Source organism: Antechinus flavipes, chromosome 1, assembly GCF_016432865.1.
Source record: "Antechinus flavipes isolate AdamAnt ecotype Samford, QLD, Australia chromosome 1, AdamAnt_v2, whole genome shotgun sequence".
Classification (NCBI taxonomy): domain Eukaryota; kingdom Metazoa; phylum Chordata; class Mammalia; order Dasyuromorphia; family Dasyuridae; genus Antechinus; species Antechinus flavipes.
Window position 1 is genome coordinate 171,478,792 of NC_067398.1, and position 10,102 is coordinate 171,488,893.

General features: G+C 32.8%; 1 pseudogene; it reads left to right on the top strand.

Moving 5' to 3' along the window:
* Nucleotides 1-798: 798 nt before the first annotated feature.
* Nucleotides 799-882, top strand: LOC127546138 (uncharacterized; annotated as a pseudogene).
* The last annotated feature ends 9,220 nt before the right edge of the window (nucleotides 883-10,102 follow it).

Genomic DNA, 10,102 nt, shown 5'->3' on the forward strand with positions numbered 1-10,102 from the left:
TGTCCAGCAATTTAACCTCTTAGTGTTCAAATTTAATAGATTTTATAATATACTAAGTCATCCATTGGTACCATTTTACATACATTTTGAAAACGAAGATAATTGTTTCTTCTAGATGGAGTGATCAAGCAAATCAGCAGAGATTTTTCATGGAATAAGTGAAGAATAGAGAGAAGTAGACTAAATAGACCACTGGTCCAATAATCTTCGTGGATAATCATTTCAATTACATTTCCAACAAGTGAGAGTATGTACACCTTTTTGCTTTTTTTTTTTCCTGCTTTTTCAGAGTACTAGTAGCATTATAGGATTATGTTTTCATTTGGGTATGAATTGGCTTTAAGTGAGAGAATGTTACTTGAAATCATCAGCCTCACACATTTTTCCAGAGATAATGAATTGGATAGGCAAAGCAAAAATCAAAAAGACTGACAAAGGCCCAGGATTCTGTGGTATCTTCAATATCTGATCAACATTTAAGCACCACACAGATACTGTTCTTGTCATCATTGGGCCTTTGAAACAAATTGTTCTCTTCCACCCATTTTGCTGCAGGAAGTCTCCCCATTCTTGGAATAGATATGCCCTTAACCCACTGATTACTTTGAGGTGTATTGCTTCTCTTCGATCTTTTTTAGTCCATCTGACTTCCAGATATGCTATAGCTTGTTAGAGACACAGGTGAAACCCAATGGTGGCTGAGCACCCTGAAAAGGGTTAGGCAGTCCATCCCACTAGAAGTATTAATCCCCCTCCTGAATACCTCATACACCCTTTTTATTTTCTCATTATGTTATGGTGGTGTATAAAATGAGAGTATGTTAGCATTCACTTTGACAAAGAATGGAAAGGCCAAAAATGGCCTTTGTAGGACATATGTGTGTGTGTGTGTGTGTGTGTGTGTGTGTGTGTGGTGTATGTGTATGGTGTGTGTGTGTCTGTATGTATATATGTATGTATGTATGTGTGTGTGTGTATAATTAAGACATGACCACCTATTCTGTGTATATAGCCATGTCTATCCTCTAACAATTAGCAAGAGAGTGATACTCTTTCACCTACTGGGAAAATTCATCACAATACAGACTTCACTTCCCCTTTAAATATTTTTTTTTGATTCTGTTCTTTACAATCCAAAGAGTATTCTTCTTGGCAAAGAAAACAAAGGAAAAATAAAAATCAAATGGTTCTATCCTTTTTCTATCTCCACTGTTGATCTTTCATCTCATCATAGGATTATATGACAGAACCATTCAACTTTTATTTTTCCTCTGTTTTTCTCTATACCTATACAAAATCTCAAAGGTCATAGAATCAAACATCTTTATTTTATAAATGAGAGAATTCAGGGTTGGGAGATTAAATGGCTTGTTTGAAATTATAAAAGTAAAGAGCATCAGAGGCTATATTTGAATGCTAGTCCTTTGAATTTTCACTGTACTGTAATGCCTTTATCTTTGCTTTAAATTTTGCAGCCAGGATTTTTAAATTTGAGTTTCTTCAATGACCACATGAGCCAAATAACTTGAAAACTTACTTTGTGTTATGCAGGAATAGTCATAGTTTTTGTTATGAAATCGGTAGAAAAATGAGAACAAAGAAAATAATAATAGCAAACATTTATATCATACTATAACATTTTCAAATATATTGTCTCATTTGACCTTGTGAAGTATGTTATTATTCTTATCCCCCTTTTACAGATGATGAAACTGCCCTTGAAAATGGTTAAATGATTTTTCTAGTTTAATCTAGGTTCTCACATAGAATTTGAATTTAGATGTTCCTGACACCAACTTTAACCTGCTTCTGCCTAGCAGTCTTCAAAATGAAATTTTGTTTCATTAAATGAGCATTCCTCTAATAAAGCATAGTTATAGTTTCCTATAATGATTCTAAGGTAATCTTATTTTTTCATGAGCTCTGTCTAGAGAGAATAAACTTTTAGGACCTAACAAGTAGAAAGTTCAAGTCGTGGCTTCATAGACAAATACCAAAATTGGGTCCCAAAAAGTAGAACATGAATGAAAAGACAAGAAAACTGTAACCAGAATATGTGGATCCCTTGAAGGATTTTTATTAATGTAGCTCTGAAAATTACTCATGAATTAATGAAATAAACATAATATCACTGTCATTACCATAATAATAATTATAATAGTGAGAATTTATATAATGTCTGAAACAATTTACATAATCTTATTTGGTTCTAATACCTTATGAGGTAGCAGCAATTACTATCCAAATTTTACAGATAAGGAAACTGATTCAGAATGACAAAGATAGTAAATGTGAGGCAAAATTCTATCTCAGTTCTTCTTGACCCTAAATCCATTTATGCTATGTCACCTACCTGCCTTAATACTAATCTTTGGCTGTGTTTGGCACGCTTTTATAAACCAAATCCATGAAAATTTGGTGAAGTAGGGAATGATATTTATTTTTGAACATATTTTTGTTTACATGAGCATGCACATAGGTGTAGCCCACAATCTAAAATTCCTTGAAGGCAAAGATTGGTTCATTTTTGAATCCCTGGAGTTCAGCACTGTTCCTACAACATTGTAAATAATTAACTATTGACAAATAAAGTGTAAGTCAGAAGACCTGTTCTTATGTCCTGCTTAGCTTTGTTTATCTTGATCAATTTATAGATTCATAAATTATTAAAAACGAAAAATATCAGGGGTATCTCAAACTTTTTAAATATGGGGCCAGTTCACTGTCCCTCACACTGCTGGAGGGCCTGGACTATAGTAAAAACAAAAACTTTGTTTTGTGGGCCTTTAAATAAAGAAACTTCATAGCCCTGGGTGAGGGGGATAAACGTCTTCAGCTACCGCATCTGGCTCGTACCTGGCCGTGGCCCTAGTTTGAGGACCTCAGCATTCAATGTTCTCATTTGAATATGGGAAAATGAGGCCTACAGATTCAATTGACTTGCAAGAACATGTCAGAACCAGAACCAAAGCCCAGCTCTTCACGTTCAGTGTTTTTCTGCTATAATATAGTTAAATTTCAACCCTTCAATTAGTTTTCACTTCCTTATATGTATAAAATGAATGACAATTACCCTAATACAGATTGAAAGGAACAAGATGTGTCAAAAATACTATTCAGAAATTATTTATTATTATATGATCAATACATATTTTATACCTTTTATATGAAGCCATTAAGTATTGTATATTAAAACATCTCTCTTGACCAATATGGTGTTGGTTATGTAAATAATTCAACTGCATCATTTTATCAGTGATACCCATCAGACTAATTAAACCAAACCTATCTCTGACAGGCCATAATAAAGAGCTGTAGATACTCTGTTCCTACTGTCATCTTGAGAAAATTATTACTGGATCATCTGTTATTATCACAGTAAATAATTGCTGACAATAAGAAAAAAAATCTAATATATTGACTATCACCATATTGTGCACTTGTTTTTTTCTTTCTACTTTTTCTACTTAAAAATTGAAGGTATAAAATCTATTCAAACCAAAATGTTGACAACGTTTCTAGTAAAAAAAAAAAAAAATCCCCTATTTGGACTAGCTTGTCAAATGAAATGAACTCATCAAAAAATAATGGCACAAATGCTATATATCTAGAGCTAAGCAAATAACAATAACATCCTCTATGATGATATGCAAAATATTTTTACTCTTGTGGAATTTAAAATGGTTAAATAAAAAGGACAGAATTTTACAGATCTCCTTGGGTACTCATGGCAAATGTCCTTTCACAACCCATTAATCTGATTATTCTATGGTCTGCTGTCGATTGAAACAATACCAAAAAATGCATTTGTGTTTTGTCCTTTGAAAAAAGAAAGACAAAGAGAACTTCACTGCCTTTTAAATGGAATTTTGCCAGTTTCCTCTTAACAAGAGTTTTCTATGGTTTCATCAGATAGACACTGTATCATTTTAACCTGAATTGTAGAGACAGATGGGATTCACTGATAGAAATGGTAAGTATATTTGTTCATAACTTCTTTATATGATAGGGTTACCACACTCTTAAATCAAGAAAATGCCAAAGATACACTGCATTTTGATGTCAACAATCTATTTGACAAAGCTTCTAATGATACCCTTGTGGATAAGATAGAGAAATATAGGCTAGGTGATAGCACACTTAGGTGACCTCGAAGCTAGTTTAATAACTACACCCAAAAATAGTTGATTAATGGACTTATACCCTCCTAGATGGAAGTCTTTTATGGAATGACACAAAATTCTACTCACTTAGATCAAGTCTTAGAAGGGGAGAATGTCAAGCTCAGAGAATTCTTGATAAGTTAGAATAAAAAGCCAATAGAAAGAAATGAAATTTAATAAGGCCAAATGTTAAATCCTGCACTTATGGCTCCTTTTTAATCAATTGCAAAAATACAAGAGTGTGATATGTTATTGCTGCCTCCAAACTAAATAAAACCTTTGTTGTTTTTAATTCTTTAATGTTTGATTCTTCATGACTCTATTTGGAGTTTTATTGGCAAAAACATTTGAGTGGTTGGCTTATGGTCACACAACACTAAGTGCCTGAGACTTAATTTGAACTCAGATCTTCCTTTCCCCAGAGCCAGCTATCTATCTACTACACCACTTGGAGCTCTAAATGAAACTTAAGGCTGCATTAATAAAGGCCTACATTTTGTCTGGCACAAAAGAAATAAATAACTCGTGATAAGATGTCTTAGACAATATCTGGTTTACAGTCTTCTTTCTAGATAATTCACTTTAGGAAGGAAATTGACAAGCCTTCACAAATGGGAGATCAGAATATTTAAAGATTAAGAAATATGACATTATAACACAACAAGTAAGACTACATAGAAGACTGTCCATCTGATTAAAATTATGGGAGTATGATGCTCAGAATTCTAGATCAAATCTCCCTCCCCCCCTCCATGGATTCAATAAGTTGCATAATATCTTAGAAATATAAACTTTTCTTTTAATTGGATGTGACCTTATTGACTATGGAATAGAGACTTCACTCAGGACAGTATTACATTCTATAACATCTTTGACAGGTGGTCATTTAGTTTTCAATTAAGCAATTCCCCTTAATGGGAATTCATTATTTCTAAGGAAGCACATTTTGAAAATTAATATCCTAAATCAGGGAATCTGGATTCTAGTCCTAGGTTTGAAACTGAGTAGCTCTCTGACCTTGGTTAATTTAATAACTTTGTTCCTCATTTGTAAAGTGTAGGTTTTGAACAAGATAATCTCAAATACTATTCAAGTTAAAACATTCTCTAATTCTGTGTTTCTAAATGTTAGTAAATTGTTGGTTGTTAATTTGTTTTACCAATTAAAATTTTCCTTTTTGTAACTTTTAACTATGAGTTCTAGTTCTGTTTCCTGTAACAATTAGAAAAAAATAGAATTATTTTCCATATATTGATTCTTCAAGTATTCAATGACATTTATCATATGGCTCTTCAGTCCCGTCTTTTTTTGACAAAACATCGCTATGTACTTATAATTGACTAAACTGATCAACACCTAACCAGGTTATTTGTATAATCTTTCCAGAACAATACCTCCAGAGATACATGAATCATTGTAATACCCAGAGATAGTTTATATGTAACTTGCTTGCCAAACTACAATTTTCTGCTGCTTTCTGTCCTTTTCTGATATTGTAATAACCTTGCCTGTTATGGGATAGGGAAAGGTAAAACAAATAAATCTAAAATTTTATGAATATTTTCTCAATACAGAAGGGGAGAAAGCATATTCTTAGACATAAGTAAAATAAATCTCTTGAAATTATAAAACATATTTGGTATACCTACGAAGAGCTATCAAAACATTTAATTATGGAGTATATCAAATGTGGGATTCTCAAAATTTTCATTCATTAATGACTATTTTTCACTACATAAAAATATTTCACTGAATATGATGGAAAAATAACTCAGTTTGAATGAAGTATCAATCAATTACTTCAATATTTATTGCTTTCAATAATGAAATTATTGTAATTTATGTATAGTCTAATACAAACCTACAAATGTAGCAAGGGCCTTTGGGAACTTCTAGATCGATAGATAAATAGATATAAATATTGATATATTTTAATGAGTATGTAATAAAATATATTCTACTGTCATAGGAAGAGATAATCTTGGGGAACAGAATGGAGCCCCCTTATATAGTAAATATATTTGTTCTTAAAATACATTCAATTACAATTTTGAGGCTACAATAATTCATTATTTTTGAGAAGGCCATTCATCAAATATTGTTTTGAGACCTTCTTCTAATCTTGATTTTTTTCTCCCTCCTAGCTCCCTCATCTTTGAAATTAACTCACTTTATAATAATTTATCTCTTAAGAAATCAGTTCCAATAGTCCATCTAGAAGTGTGACATTTTTGTTGTCGATTGACATTTAAATGCCCTGTGGATTCTTTGAATCACACTATAGGATAGAAGATTAAGGGGAAAGAGGGTTAAAGACCATTTTCTATATTGCAAAGTTTAATGTTTCTAAAGAGAATTCTTCAAATTCTTTGCTCTTCTACCTTTTACCTCCTTCTGGCAATGTTCTGCAAACAGACTTTTAAAGTACTTTATGCCTTTACTGTTTGAGTCTTTAGAGGCTTTTCCATGTATCAGTCAGTGTCAGGTCTAATGTGAGATAGTCCTTTAGCTGTAGGGCTTCAGTACATCATCTTCACTATTGAGCTAAAGGGAATAAAATTAAGACTGTGGCAATGTCATCTGACCAATCTTCACTGACATTTTCTGTATAAAGAGAAAGTCATTTAAAAGGAAAAGATAAAAGAAGAATTATAGAAGCAAAATTGATGGTGGATTCTAAATACTATCCTAGCATATTTATTATAGTAAAAAATAATTTCATCCCTTTGCTGTTTATATAATTTATTTTAAATCCCCTACTTTCTATATCATAGTATAGTGCAAAATGATCAGAATATGTGTTTTTGAATCTTGGTTCTGTTACTTATTACCTGTGATAAAACACTTATATTGAATCTCTAGTTTCCTCAATTATAAAAGGAGGGGGTATAACCTGAAAAGTCCTTTGTAGGACTAGATCTGTGATCCTACCACAGTCTGCTGAACTCTTCTAATCAGTCAATCAATAAATACTTACATAGTGTCTACTCGGTATCAGGCATTATGATAAGTGTTGGAGATAAAAAATAAATTAAAAAAAATCCCTGATCTCTGGGATTTTAGTCTAATGGGAAAATGACAAAACCAAAACCAAAACCAACACAAAACAAAGGCAAAGACATATGGATCATCTCTCTCCTTATCACTTTCCCTTGTTCCTCTCTTTCTCTCTCTGTCTCTCTATCTCTCATTCTGTCTTTGTCAGTCTGTCTCTGTGTCTCTGTTGCTCTGTGTCTCTCTATTTCTGTTTGTGTGTCTATCTGTCTCTGTCTCTTCCTCTGTCTCTCCCTTTCCCTTTCCCTCTCTTTCCATATATCTTCCTATTGGATAGCAGATGTTGTATTTCCTATGTATATTTTAAATGAGCACATGAGATGTGGTTTATAGGAAGGAAAGAAGAAACATCTACAGCATCTCTGGAGGAAAGACACTCTCTCTCTCTCTCTCTCTCTCTCTCTCTCTCTCTCTCTCTCTCTCTCTCTTTCTCTTTTCTCCATTTTCCTCTCCACCTTCCTTCTTATCCTCCCCCTTTTCCCTCCTCCTCCACTCCTCCTCCTCTTGCTCCTTCTTCTTTGCTCTTTCATACACATACATACATATATATATATATATATATATATATGTATATATATATATATATGTATATATATATATGTGTGTGTGTGTGTATATACATGCATATATGCAAAAATCTATATATATGCATACATAAAGTGTATGTACAAATATTTACATACATCTCTCTACACATGAGTGTGTGTGTTGTGAGTGTGAGAGAGAGAAAGATTATATACCATATGATATTATATATCATATGATACCAATTGCTTGAGCTAGTTCACTTTGGAAACAAGATAATTTAGGTCAGCCAAGCGACAGTTCTAGATCTCACCAAAGAGGAAATTCTCTTGAGTCTTTAGTTTATAAAACTGGAAATAGGGACATGACTGAATCTGTTATTTCCTTGTATGTTAACTTTTCTCCAGAATCTTTCCCTGCCTTTAGAAACCTAAAGACAGCTCTCTCCAGCTCTCGCTAATTCTGCCCTGCTTCACACAGATACAGAGTTTTGAGTAATCAATATCCAACCAATAAGGAAAGTCCGATGCTATTTATTGTGTCTTTGAACCAAAGATCATCTTACTATCTATCCATCACACACACACACATATATAAGATGTGTGTATTCGAATATATGCATAAATATTTTGCATACATTTGGTATACATAGATATATTTTTATTTATCTATGTCTATGTATGTATGCATATACTGGACAAATTGGAGATAATTAATAGAGAACAAATGGGATCAGGAAAGTTTTTTTTCACATAATATGCATTTTTTGGCTGGGACTTGAAGAAAGGCAGAGAAGGACTTGATAAAGTAGTGATGAGGAGGAAGAATATTCCAGGCTTGGGAAATAGCTACTAAAAATTACTAGAGTCTGGAGATTATGTATCTTGTGAAAGTTATAGCAAAAAGTCCAGAGTCACTGAATTTACATTGTAGAAGAGAGTAAGGTGCAAAAAAGACTAGAAAGGTAGGAAGGGGGAGCTTTGAATGCCATATTTTACCCTAGAAGGGATATTGAACTATTGGAGTTTATTAAATAGTGGAAGATATGGTATGGTTCAGATATATGTTTTAGGAAGAGTAATGTGACAACTAGATAGAGAATGGACTGAAAAGGGCCTTAAACAACCAACAGATTATTATAATAATTCAAGTATGATATAATTTGAACCTGTAAGAGGGCTCCTGGGGTCAGAACTTACATTTAGCCACTTAAATTGGGTTTGAGCTAGAGCTGTGTTCTTTAAAAAAATATTTCTCTCCAAAGAAAGTCAGCAGTGAAGTAGCAGATGACAAAGTACTCTGTTATAGTAATTAAGAATATCTTAATTCTGTCCATAAACTCACTGTTTTTGTTTGTCCTTCATTCTCAAAGAGAACCATTCATAAGAGAACCATTGCATCCATATGGCATCATATACACCTGAGTTTGATTTAATTAAGAGTAACTGTGTAAAATCACTAGCCTCACTTCATCTTCCAGAGGCAAGATATAGATTAAGGAGACTGGAGATGGCCTCAATACTCAATAGTAAATGTGACTTTGCCTAGAAGCCTGCTATATAATATGATGGAAATTGTTCTATAAGACAGTATTCATATTACACAAAAGTTCTGGCTAAAATGGAGCTCTTTCCTTTCCTTTCCTTATGTTAAAAAAAAAGGCAAAGTTTCTAAAAATATTAGAAAACTCTCAATTTCAATGAAGAGCTCAGAAAATTATGTACTGGAGTAAATTATATTTAAAATATTTATGAATCAGCTACTTTGTGCTACTTGTGGCTCAGTTTTATGACATTTTAAAAACATAGATAATCAGTTTCATTTTATAAAAGAGCAACTTGGTGAAAAAGCAAACAAATAAGAATTCAATAAATTAGGTTTTGTTTCCAAAACTCACTTTATATTTATTATGTCCTGGATTTTTTACAGAACATTTTCCTATCTAGTATAAAATTCAATCCCCTCAATCAACCTATGAAGTAAGTAGGGTATGATCTGTTTGTTAATGCGTGTTTTTTGCTGGACATGGAGTTCATGAATCTACCAGTGAAATCCCTTGAACTTCCTCCACCACATAGCTCAGCTCTGACTCTGCAATGCAGAATTAAAGTGAAAGATTAAGTGAATTGTCTGCATTTTCTAGACTGAGGGGTGTTCTGCACTCTACCACATGCCACATCTCAGGACAGGTATTTTTTTCCTCATTCTATTTATTCATTTAATCACTCAGTCAGTAAGCAATTCCTAAAAAAAAAAATAAAAAATAAAAAACTAATATGTATCAGGCACTATGCTAAGGACTGAAATGCAAAGAAAGGAGAAAGACAATCTTTGCCTTCATGGAGTTGACAATCAGGCCA